This window comes from Plectropomus leopardus, chromosome 3 (genome assembly GCF_026936395.1).
Source record: "Plectropomus leopardus strain MGB_pleo_1.0 chromosome 3, ASM2693639v1, whole genome shotgun sequence".
NCBI lineage: Eukaryota > Metazoa > Chordata > Actinopteri > Perciformes > Serranidae > Plectropomus > Plectropomus leopardus.
This window is the reverse complement of record NC_142178.1, coordinates 23,221,219-23,234,606: the sequence shown is the minus strand read 5'-3', so window position 1 is coordinate 23,234,606 and position 13,388 is coordinate 23,221,219. Positions and strand designations below refer to the sequence as shown.

General features: G+C 40.9%; 3 non-coding genes across 3 annotated transcripts; all 3 read left to right on the top strand.

Annotated features, from left to right (window-relative positions):
* Positions 1–3,229: 3,229 nt before the first annotated feature.
* trnae-uuc (transfer RNA glutamic acid (anticodon UUC)) lies at positions 3,230–3,301 on the top strand. The gene has a single exon. It is a non-coding gene; the product is annotated as a tRNA-Glu (tRNA).
* A 554-nt stretch (positions 3,302–3,855) lies between these two features.
* Positions 3,856–3,927, top strand: trnae-uuc (transfer RNA glutamic acid (anticodon UUC)). Its single transcript has one exon. It is a non-coding gene; the product is annotated as a tRNA-Glu (tRNA).
* A 381-nt stretch (positions 3,928–4,308) lies between these two features.
* On the top strand, positions 4,309–4,380 carry trnae-uuc (transfer RNA glutamic acid (anticodon UUC)). Its single transcript has one exon. It is a non-coding gene; the product is annotated as a tRNA-Glu (tRNA).
* Positions 4,381–13,388: the final 9,008 nt, after the last annotated feature.

Sequence of the window (13,388 nt, the reverse complement as noted above, 5' to 3'; positions counted from 1 at the left end):
TATTAACTCTCAATTAAGTATGGGTGTCCCAGGGCTTAAAGTGGCTTAGTGAGCAAGTGGGACCCCAAGCACATTTTGATGACAGTCAAGGCCCCTGATCTCAGTTCACTCCATTTTGCTGATTAAATATAAGCTTTTCATCTGTGGATACAATGCTATTAATTAAATCATTAGACGAGTGATTCACTTATGAGCAAAGGGAGCAGTGAAAAGAGAGACTCACACGAGTAGCTCGCTGCAATAACTACTGAAATATTCATTATATAAAAAAAGATTGCCTAAATTCATTGACAAGGATTACATGTGTAGAGACCCTCTCCCTTCCTTCATTGGGCCAACCCCCTTCAGCATGGGCACACAGTCCCTTTTTGATCACTAGATAAAGGGATCGAACAAACGCAGGAATCACACACACTAGTATAATGGGGTGTGCGCTGCTTTACACACACACACACACACACACACACACACAGTCACACACAAAGTTACGATGAGCCTATTAAGAATGTTGCATTTTAAACAGTTCTTTAATGAAATATGACCATGGAGTTGTAATAGCTTGCTCGGGGGAAGTAGGATCACTGTAAATGAAGAGGGTAAAAACAGTGCTGCGTTTTCTGTTTCCCTGCTGAATTACAAACCAAACATGATGCAAAGTGTCCGTATTTGTAGTGCATCCCTCGGCTGATTAAGGGCCCATTCACACACAGGCGCATTGCTTAGGAGAAACGCATCTCAGATCCATGCATTTTAGTGAAAGAACACGACTCATAGCGTTCAGCAAGTGGCAGTGAACACTGTCAGGTGGTTGCATTTTTGTCACAGCACAAGTTTGAAAAAGTTTAATAAAGTTAAAATTTTGAAGACACACTGTAAAGATCATCTGATCAAACACTAAGTGATGTAGCTGCAGTGTTGCACACTCATCTTCTTTCTTTCCCCTTAACTTATGATGTGCTTAGCACTTAAAGAAGGAATCCTCACACTCACAATTTAACTAAAAGCAGAATCTGTCCATTATGTAAAGGCATTATGCAAAGTTACACCTCATAAGCCTCAATAACGTAATACAAGAATCATGTTCAAAACTGCCACAAAAATTGTAAACACAAAATCATTAACTAATTTCTTGCTTTAAAGAAAATAATATTGCATGTGTGTGTTAAGAAAAAGAGGTTTCCTCATTTAGTTTTTGTAGAGCCAGCATCTAGTGGCCATCGCAGGAACTACGTCTTGGCGCTGGTTTCAACATTTCAAAGGACAGTTCACCCAAAAAATTTAAACTCAGTCATTATCTACTCACCCTCATGATGATGGAAAGTCGGGTGAAGTTTTATAGTCCACAAAACACTGCTGGAGGTTTACGGGAAAAGGCATGGCACTCATCTCCCAAACAATTGAGGCAAAGGATCACCAGGATTAAACTATTAAAAAAGACAATAAAACCACAGTATGTCTCCATACTGCTTGTCCAAAGTAATCCAAGTGTCCTGAGGCCATGACGTGCCAAGTTGTTTTGAAAAACATCACTGGCACCGTGATTTTCAAAACAACTTGGCACGTCAGGGCTTCAGGACACTTTGATTACTTCAGACAAGCAGTATGGAGACATACTGTGGTTTTACTGTGTGTTTTTTATAACATTTGAATCCTGGTCACCATTTGCTTCAATTATTTGAGACATGAGTGCAACACCTTTTACCTGTGAACCTCTGGCAGTGTTTTGTGGACAATAAAACTTCACCTGACTTTCCATCGGCATGAGTTTAAGTAGAAAATGACTTCATTTTCATTCTTGGGTGAACTATCCCTTTAAGGTTTTGTCTTCTACAGACTAATTCATAATTTTGTATATTCACAAGGTTCAGCGTGATGTAACTGTCATCTGCCCACATCCACAAGGGTCCATGCGGACCCCTATGCGGACATCAAATACGCATGCTTCACTTTAAAATTATCATCTCTTGTTCTACACACCAGTCCACTCAAAAGCACTGTCAAGCCAGTCGCAACCGTGGCACCCCTGAGAAGTTAGTTTTAAGTTAGATATTCCACAGACAAAAGTATGTCCAAGCCTTTAGATTATTAATACAATTCCCCTAAAAACACTAATGATCATCTTTTGATATGACTTTACATCAGTGCTTGTATTTACTTTAAAGGGCTTTGTGCATAAATCTAATGAAGTAAAATTTACCTCACAATGTAATTTGTATCAGTCTACTTAACATTAAATTATACAATATACTACATATAGTACTTTCCTTATTTTGGATTGTTGCATATTACATTCATGCTACATTACCATTACATTTTAAAATCACTGAACAGATGGATTCGGAGTATACCAACAAGTAATAGAAAGCTATTTGTGAGAGGAGGGGAAAGGGTTTTGTGGGAGGCAGCACTAGAGGTTGATAACCACAGACAGCTACAGCACTCTGTGAGGTGTAATATGAAACAAAGCTGCAGGTTCTTCTTTACTGTAAGACACCTCTTTCACCTCTCGCTGACATGAGAGCGCAGGAGTTGGGAGAGGAGTTGGCTTTGATAGATGGACGGGCAGAGTGAAAGAGATACAGAGAGGCAATGGAAAAAAATTGGGAGAAGGAAAGAGATAAAGAATTAAAGAGAGAAAGAGAGAAAGGCTTGTCTTTCAGGAGCCGATGTTCTGGGAGGCCTGTCGGAGGAGGTGAGTGCTGTCGAGCAGATAGAGGCAGCCTGAACGAGCAGGTGGAGTACAGCGAGACAGAGCAGGTCAAAGCTTCAGTGCTGCCACCCAGGAAGCTAAAGGCCAGACAATCAGCATGGCAGGGACCACAGCTGTGTGATGTTATGATGGCTGAGCAACTGAAAGGATCCTGACAATACAGTGTGCCTCTCTGTGTAGGCAGCAAACAGTATTGCACTTTATGTTCTTGATGGGGAAAAACACAGTATGACATGCTGTTTTTGAGAGAAGAAAATCATCGAAGCCTGAAAGTGTCTGTGCCAGATATGCTCAAGAACATGCCTCTTATTAAAGGGTCAACTCACAAAAATTACACAGAAACATTTTCTCATCTGCCCACCGTGGTTTCTGGCCATGTAGATACATTTGGTTCTATTTGTCCAGGTTTTGATACAGCTTCTGTGGTTCTTAGTTAGGGATTACAATTCATGCATGGGAGGACATGACTATCTGTACAAAATGTTCTCACTATACTACCAATTTTTCCTCATCTATCAGTCCCATATGGTCTAGCGGTAAGGATTCCTGGTTTTCACCCAGGCGGCCCGGGTTCAACTCCCGGTATGGGAATGCAGTTTTAAGGACTCCTTGGAAGTTACATGGAACCTGCAAAATAACAAATCCGGAAAACTCAGGGTAAGGCCAATTAAACAGACAAAGAGAGACACATAAGTCCATAGACTATACCCTCTGAGGACCATGCATGAATGAGTTTCTTCTCAGGGTGGCTGAGCTAAGCCTTAGAAAATATCCAGGACATCCAGGAAGAAGTGCTCCTGCTTCTTCACATTGAAAAGGGGTCAGCTGAGGTGGTTCAGGAAAGCCTCCTGGGCGCCTCCCATTAGAGGCACATCCGACAGGCCCAGAATATGCTGGAGGGTTATATATGTTATATTTCATCTGGCCTGGGAACACCTGGGGATCCCACACAAGGACCTGGAAGGCGTTGCTGGGGAAAGGGATGCCTGTAGTGCCTTGCTCAGCGTGCTTCCCCCAATCTGGCCCCAGATAAGCGAATGGTAATGGATAGATGAACAGACCAACATTGGTAGCATGGCTAAAAATACAACTGCAATAAGTTTTCTGGCCCCCAGAAAAACATCAGAGTCACTCCAGATTAACAGTCCCATATGGTCTAGCGGTAAGGATTCCTGGTTTTCACCCAGGCGGCCCGGGTTCAACTCCCGGTATGGGAATGCAGTTTTAAGGACTCCTTGGGATTTACATGGATAATCAAAATGTTGATGTCCAAGAGTTGTAAGTGGACGCCTCCCATTAGAGACACATCTGATGTGTCGGAGGCTCGGGGCAGACCCAGGACACTCTGAAGAGCTTTATATTTCATCTGGCCTGGGAACACCTGGGGATCCCACAGGAGGACTTGGAAGGCGTTGCTGGGGAAAGGGATGCCTGTAGTGCCTTGCTCAGCCTGCTTTCCCCAATCTGGCCCCAGATAAGCGAATGGCAATGAATGGAAAAACAGACCAACATTGGTACATTACTTGCATGGCCAAAAATACACCTGCAATAAGTTTTCTGCCCCCCACAAAAACATCAGAGTCACTCCAAATTAACAGTCCCATATGGTCTAGCGGTAAGGATTCCTGGTTTTCACCCAGGCGGCCCGGGTTCAACTCCCGGTATGGGAATGCAGTTTTAAGGACTCCTTGGGATTTACATGGATAATCAAAATGTTGATGTCCAAGAGTTGTAAGTGGATGCCTCTCATTAGAGACACATCTGATGTGTCGGAGGCTCGGGGCAGACCCAGGACACTCTGAAGAGCTTTATATTTCATCTGGCCTGGGAACACCTGGGGATCCCACAGGAGGACTTGGAAGGCGTTGCTCGGGAAAGGGATGCCTGTAGTGCCTTGCTCAGCCTGCTTCCCCCAATCTGGCCCCAGATAAGCGAATGGCAATGAATGGAATGCAGTTTTAAGGACTCCTTGGGATTTACATGGATAATCAAAATGTTGATGTCCAAGATGTCAACTCCCGGTATGGGAAGAACAGTTATCTAATCCCCTATAAGTGAGAAGCAGGCTTAAACACATGGTAATGCTAGAAAAAAATTCAGAGAAATTGACAAAGTCAAGAGGCTTCTTCCTCTGACAACCATGAATGTCTGCTCAATACTTGAGATCAATCCATCCAACAATTTATGTTGTTTATATTCAGTCTAGAAGAAGATGTTTGTCCAAACTGACATCCCTCAAGCTACGTCCCTAGTATGGCCAGAAATTCAACTGCGAAATGTCTCTCCTAAGAACGACAACAAAAAAACAACTAGTCAGTCCCTTATGGTCTTTGATTCCTGGTTTTCATCCAGATGGCCCGCGTTCAACCCCCAGTGTGTGAACTGTGGTCTCAGGACCCCTGTACAACAGCAACATCTTTGGGGAATTATCCTCCGGAAATGAAATACATAAATCCTGGTAGCACCACAAACTGAGAATGTCATGGTAGTTTCAGACTGATATCCCAGAAAACCAAATATCTTCATCTCTAGATAGGATTTGAGATAAGAGAGAAAATATTGTATGTTTTCAAAATAAATAATTTGGTTTACAGCCTTTTAAAGGTAAAGTATTCAAACAGCATGGCATCACTTGACTGCACAAACAACAATACGGTTGAAACTAATGTCTGGTTCATGGCTGCAAGGTAAACCAATGGCAGGGGTACAAAAGCAGATGAGAAGGATGCTCCTCCCATATAGATAGAACTGTGTGGTTTGAGCATCTGCCAGTTCACCACCCATAGGGGAGTGTCGGTGGGCTCTTCAAACACCCTGCGTGGGTCCTCCTCCTTTTGATGCTCCTGGAGAGGGAGAGGACAGGGGGAACAGGAGACACTCCTCCACACACGCTGCTGAGCTCTACTGGACCAGATGGGGGGAAAATGTAGGAAATACAGAGGGAGAGGAAAACTGGTAAATAAAAAAAAAGAAGCAAAACAGAGATGTTCAGAATCAGCTGGTATATATGTGAAGAAGCACAAGGGAAGTGTGGCAAAGCCACAAAGAGAAACTTGAATGGTAAGCACACATAAGGTCTTTAAAGCTTCATAGTGAGTTAAAGAAGTTTAAAAAAAAGTTCCCCGTCTCTAGACTGGAGTCAAAAAACATGCCGGCCAGGTGATCAGATAACTTTAAATTGCTTATAGTGCAGGGCAACCACAGACACACACACACACACACACACACACACACACACACACACACTATAAACTTCCACTTCCACACATTCATGACATTAAAGGATTCATAAAACCCAGGTATGGTGGATAAGTCAAACAAACATAGACCTTCAACCAGATGACCGCTGTATGCGTCCCACGTGAAACCAAAAGTCAACCTAATTTTGTGACTTTACAGACTTTTCACAACTATGAAGTAGTCAATTCTGAGGTATTTTATGTTGGTAGTTAATTAACTACATTAAATCACTAATGGTCCATACATCATTATTTCAACCCAAACCCAACGTTTTATCTTTCACTAAACCTAATCAAACTATGACCATTTCACAAGTTTAACCATGTACACAACGTGTTTGAAACTGCACTGCAGCCATTCATAACAAACATTGCATCTGCATTGTTTTCATGTTGCAAGAACGTAATTTTAATGTTATTACAAGTTTGTGTCCATTTCATGTATTCCTGGGAGACTGTTAAAAATCCAGGGCTTTTCTTGCACTCAAATCTGACCTTGTGTTACCTTAAAGAAAATCATTAAAGATATTTAAAAAACAATACGCAGTAAAAACCTATATCAAATCTATTAAGTTAGAGTAAAAATATAATCTCAAAAACAGATACAATATAATACAAATAGACAAAAAATAATAATAGACCAAAAATACAGTTACAGAGCTGTAATAAGTTCTAAGCTTTCCCTAATCTAACAAAAGAAAGTGCAGTAGAGAAACCAATCAATTAAAGTCACGGGAGGACCGCAGAGTTTTCCTTTTTGATTGGAAGGTGGCTAAAGTTGGAGAGCAGCATAGTATAAGTCTTGGATTTAATGTACATCTTTGTAGCTGTGCATGATTTATTTAATGTTCTCCTTCTCATAGTACCTTAACAGCTTAAAATAAATCTTGCAATATTTGCAAATTTCAACAGGGTCATTTGCTTCGATAGAACTGCCAATACTGCCAATAAGAGCAAAAGACACACACACACACACACACACACACACACACACACACACACACACACACACACACACACACACACACACACACACACACACACACACACACACACACACAGCAGGATCAGAGGGAAAGCATCACAGGAAGGGAGCAGTAAGGGGGAGTGAATAGCTTCTATAACTTTAAGTTTTTCTCTGTGTTTTATTGGCTGCTGAGAGCAGACCCAGACTCAGCAGTTTTATATCTTGGAGGAGTCTTCTGGATAGGTTTAAGGCAAAACCTGCACTCCAACTCTGTGTGTGTGTGTGTGTGTGTGTGTGTGTGTGTGTGTGCGCGAGCATGCACGCTTGTGTGGAAGTGAGAGGGGTGGGTGTTAATCTCTGGCTTTATTCAGAGCATCAAATACCAAACAATGCTCACAGACACACACACACACACACACACACACAACCTATTTGGACGATTGGGAGATCAAAAATGACTCCTCAAAGCAAAACTTTTTGGGTAATTGACAGGATGCTTGTATAAAAAACAGAGAGAACCATAAATAAATGAATACATGAAGCTTTTGTGTGGTTTTGGGTGAGCATCTGGTATCAAACATAGTCACACCTTGCGGATAAAAGCCATGACAGAAAAATTACAGCAACAATCAGTTAAATCCTGTACAAGAGGAAAAGCTGTTTCTCGCCAGTCTCTAACGGCTACCATTTGACTGACAGGTGTAGGTGAGAGGTAAGCTATGGAGACCAGCAGTCAAATGGACAATGGAAGTCTCTCCCGCGCTGACGTACAGATAAAAACATCTTACGCTGTGTGATCTTCAAAGACAGAGGACTGAGGAGCAGTCATGTCAAAATGGTTCAAAAGTTTTTCTGAATTATTGAAGAGCTCCGGGTTTTCTGATGACGTGGTGACAAACCAATGAGGTTAATAGTCAGGTGAGAGGAAATTATCTTTTAAAAACATAAAATCAACAGCTCGATTTGAGAAGTCAATCAAAAAATGTAGAAAATTAGGCCTCCTCTTGACATATGAGTGTTACTATTTGTACAAATCAGATAAAAGACTGATGATATAATATCTACAAGCCCAGCTGACTGGAGCTACACCACCATCTGAGCTAAGCGCATTGTGAGGGATGGATACTGGGAGGCAGACATGAATCATATGTCTGGGAATTATGTCCACAACATTTAATATAGTGGGAGTGCATTTCTGTTCACAGCCATGTGGTCTCAGCAAGGCCTAGACGGGGGAAAACAAATCTGTAATGGGCGCACAATTGAATCAGGTGTCTGGTCCTCTTAAGGAAATTAAGTTGTCGCTGGAGCGGGGCCACTTAATGAGAGGCAGGCTTGTGGACAGTGACGAATGGAGGGTGACACTGGCAAGAGTGTGAGGCCGCCACAATATCTGCATTTGGACTGGTGATGATTTTTCATCCATGAGCCCCCCACCATTCTGTTTCCATTCTGTTCTCTTTCTATCTCCCTCAAAAACACACATATGGTATACACACACACTACCTCGCCTCCCTCCACCCTCCCATTTCCAAGCCTTCATTGGGGACACATTTGCTCCCCGTGTGATACTAGCCATTTATTTGCACATATATTCAAGGAAATGATGACAGCTAATAAAGAGGGAAATCTTCTTTCCACATGTTTTTTACTCCGTGGTGCATCTTGATGGTGGCCATTATGTGATTTTGATAGATGTCTCTCCATCGTCACAGTCAGCCGCAGCACAATGTACACAGCATGCCCTCCAGTATGAATACAGAGATATACAATACTATTAAGTTGCAAGGGAACCCCCATTTTAATAGAGAGGTACTGCAATGTTTATTTTTATTACATGATTTGATTTGGTCCATTGTTATGCATTCATAAATGAATGCACCAAGGATCTTATCTACTCAACCTTTGTTCATAAAATATTCATGGACAATTATGACTCAGTAATAACATCATTTTAAACAGATGCTATATAAAAAGTGCAATTGTAGGTTCATTTCAAAGTATCAAATACTCTGCAGGACTAAAAGGTGTGGACATGGATTCCAATAGTAACAAGTTACCAGTGGGGCAAGAAGTATTATTACACTTAAAAGAGTACTGCACCGATCTAGAATTGCATCTCTATAACACTGTTGGATTCATGATGAACATTTTTTTCAAAAAGTATCAAAATCAATGCAGCAGAACCAGAAATATATATTTTTAATATTCACAAATTCTTCTTTAAAACTATTAATGTATAAACAAAAGCAGATACTAGAATTGGAGGTGGGCCCTGCTCATTTCCATGAAAATTGCTCAGTGATGCATAAAGCCAGAAAAGTTCAACTGCTGCATATAAAATTCACTGAATGATCGGCACTGCTTACGCAGAGTGTGGCATGTAGAGCAAGTGCAATAAAGACTTCCGCCAGCCAAGCTGACTACTTCCAGTTTAGTGCTCTGCAAAACTGAATAGAGTTACAATAATTAAATCGTGCAGTTCCTTTAGACTTTCTACATGTTATCAGATCAAATGGATCAAATTCTGATGGTGAAACAATAATTTCCCGGGGGTTGTGACGCTAAAAAAAACGTATCCACTGATTTACAGATGTCTCTTTCGCCATGTAAGTCTATGGGAAAACATCTTTTAGTGCTCACATGATGGATGCAATTACACCATTTGGTCACCACAAAAATTGGTGTCAACCCCTGGCGCACTTCCTTGGGGTATGGTTAAAAGATGGCTTACATCACCCACAATGCAACATGATAGCCGACAGTTCAGTCCAAGATTTTTGGAGTGTTGGGCTAGTAACAGCTAATGTGGCCTCGAGCAGAGATGAGGAGCAGTTACAGAGGTCTCATCATTAAATATCTTGCTTCATTTGGCAAATTGCACATGGGATTACAGAACGTTGTTTTTAATTTTCTGGTCCATTCTGGACCATTTTCTGGTCTGCGTATAGACAAACAAAATGAAAAAGTAAAAGAAAAGAAACAAACAAATCAAAAACAAAAACAATATACCAGAATATTTTTAAAAAATCAGATAACCATGTGAAAGCTCATTGTAAGCTTTATGAAAAAAAATTTGAAGGTTACTTCTGACTTCAGCCTTCAAATATTTGCAGTCAAGTAAAAAGTACAATATCAAAAAGGTATTTGAATAGAAGTGGTAAAAGGTAGAAAATGAAATTACTCAAGAGAAGCAAAGGAACCTCAAAAATAAAATGCACTTTGTTACTAAACACTACTGCAAGTTACAAAATCCTGTATATCATCACTCACATTACTGCTGAGTCTGCAACATAGGCAAAATATTTATGTTTTTTGTCAAAAGAAAGAAAGGAAAATAGAATATGGATGGACAACAGACAATTAGATGATGTTGCAGGCATGAGAAGTTTTTTCTTTGGTCACATTAGAATCTAATTAAAAGCTACACAAAGCTAGATGTTTTATAGGCAGCTTTCCACCCTGAAGGGGTTGGCTGTTTGATACTCTGATTTTACACCGATCACCACTGCACTTACTCTGATCATTCGTGTAGATACGGTAAGAACTAGATTTGTTTTCCCCCTCGTATACTTGTGAACTATTAAAATGCAGACCGATACGCAACTTGTGAGTGAAAAGCTCAGCAATCTGTCACCTAAATGGATTATCCTGACGTCGGAGATATGGCCACTAAACATGAAGACATGGAAATTTCTTTTGCAATGGCAAAATGGCCTTGAAAGGAGGAGTCATTCTCATTCCCATGGGTTGTTCCATCAATGTCTTCAATCCCCTCTTAAATTGATGTGAAGGGGAGCATCTCAATAGGTTTGATCCTTCGGTGCTGCACTGTCAATGATCAGGTGCTCATTTGTTTCTTACCAAAACGAGAAAACCGTGATCCCCTATGATGCTTGAGAAGTATTATGAAGCTTTTTCTTTTGTGTTTGACCTCCACCATTATATTCAGCGGAGACAACACTTACAGAAGCATCTACAATGCTAATTCAGTAACCTAATCCACGTGTAGCACAAACAGGCAGGACCAATACTTGACACTAAGACTCTACACGTTGAGTAATTCTCTTTGATAACTGACCTGACATGGTCTACTGTATGCATAATCACAGTACTTGGAAACAGCTGTAGTGTGTTGACGATCAATGTCTGTCCTTTCAGCACAGTAATTGTGAGGCCAGAGAATGGCTGAGTAGCCAAGGCTCCAGGATGGCCACTGGAGTGAGTGGCCACTCATGTATGCCTTTTAAAGTTACACTCCATCCACCAAGACAAGACTTAGATTTAGTTGTGTGGATGGAGGCAGCATGGCAACAAAAAATCATTGCGGAGTGTGTTAGAATTGTAGGATTCGATGAGGCTTCAACACCCCTCCTCTCACGCTCCCATCTCTCCCAGCTGACTTGGTATGAATAATTGACCCCATAGTCTGGGCCCCTGCTCATTACTGGAGGAAGTGTCGGCCTGGTTTGTGATGCTATGAGGGAGGGTGCGAGTGCCCACCGTCCGCATGCCTGGCTTGGTTTTCCCCTCTACCTCTGACCACACACCAGTCCTTCATCTTTAATGGCCTGTGCCGTGATCGGACATCCAGCCTCTCCAACCTTCCAGCCTTGCCCACTTCATCAAGCAGGTGAACGGGTTGGCAGTAACACATCTACTGCCAGAGAGGAGGTTTTCAAGAATTCTTAAGAATTCTCTTGTGAATTTAAGGAGTTTTGGGCAGGATTATCAAAGGGTGCAGGGGTAGATGGGGGAGCGAACACTGACATACAGGAAAGTTCTGTAGGAAAGTTTGCAGGTACACACTCAAACTAGAAGAAAACTATTCATGGTCTTAAGGTGAGTACTCTACTTGCATGAAGTCATGACTCTTTTGATATGGAAGTTGGGAAAGTCATCCAAAGAAAAGTTGTGAGGGGCATTGTGGTCCATCGGCTTAAATACAAATACCGAACGAAGTCACAGACCACCACAATGAAATTTAAGTCTTGAATCTTCATGTCAGACAAAAGAAAAGTTCGAAGTAGTTACTGGCCACAGGCTAAGGAAATTTGTAGGTCGCCATACGACCAATTTCTCCGGCAGTACAATAAAGCTGACACATCCATATCCACATACTGTAGGTGGGACAGATAAGGCTTGTGAGTGAAGCCACCGAACGCTGGCGAGGAAAACAATAGCTGACAAGACGCCCCCCCAATACATCAATCAGACAAGTCTGTCAGCTCAGCTCCCTGCAGAGAGATCCATGGGAAGCAAAAGAGGGACCACACAAAACACAGAGCCTGCAAATGAGAAGCCACAGTATGGATTGCTGTGTGATGAGCAGCCAAACTAGACAGAGACAAGGGATGGAGGAGCAGGAGCGGGTCATGCCTACAAGGACAGTTAAATAGTGTGTGGGCGAGTATGTGCGTTGTGCCCATGTAATGCTGGCGTAAAAAAGAGAGAGAAATAAACTACACTAATTTTAGTTGAATAGTAATTATGCTTACTGACTATATGATATTTGCAACTGAATACCAGTGTTTTGCTCTTTGAAACCTGAGCAAATTGACTCAATTTCTGTCAAAAACATGGGCAAAAGGGCAGCAAAAAAAAGAAATTACAAAAAATGGCAAGAAATGAGTAAAAAGAACAAGAAAAAAATTAAAATTTGTAAAAATACATAAATAAATAAATAAATAAATGAAATAAAATATTATTTAATATTATCTGGAAATTGTAATATTTTTGTAACTTGTGTAATTTAAAATATGTACTTAAGATAATTAGCTATAAATGTTTGGGGGGTTTTTTAAAGATTTTTTGGGGGGGTGTTTTATGCCTTTAATTGATAGGAAAGCTTAGAGTGAAAGGGAGCGACACACAACAAAGGGCCAAGGCCAAAATCGAACCCACTGCCACTGCAGCAAGGACACAGCTTCTGTACATAAATTTTGTTTTTTTTGTATAGTTTTCCCTAGCTTTATTTCTTTTTTCACCTGGACATTTTCCTCTAGCTTTTTTAAAAATACTTTTAAAAAAAAGTTTTTAAAAGAAATCGCACCAATTTTCTCAGGGTTCAAAGTTTTAAATACTTTTGAAAGGCATCTGATGGCAGCACCAGAGGAGTTTTGTCACTCCAACTTTCAAAAGGTTAATATTGTCGGTACTTAGAGAAAATATTTGTTTGAAATCAATTCTGTTGTGCTAAAGTAACTTCAATAACAATTTCAGACCAAACGAAATAAAGTTAAAGGTGCTCTGTGGAGTTTTTGACCATTGGTAATGCTATGGAGCAATGTGTTTCATTATTATCTTGTGCGTGAATATTGGTGTTGGTAATGTACCAAGAAATGTAGGATGTGTCAACAAAGTCAAGAGAGAAGAAGACAACTCGCAAGCAAACTTAGATGTACAGAATGCAGGTTTCAATTTTTTTTTTTACAAAAATCTGCTCTGCAAATGTTTTCTTCAGGAAGAAAAC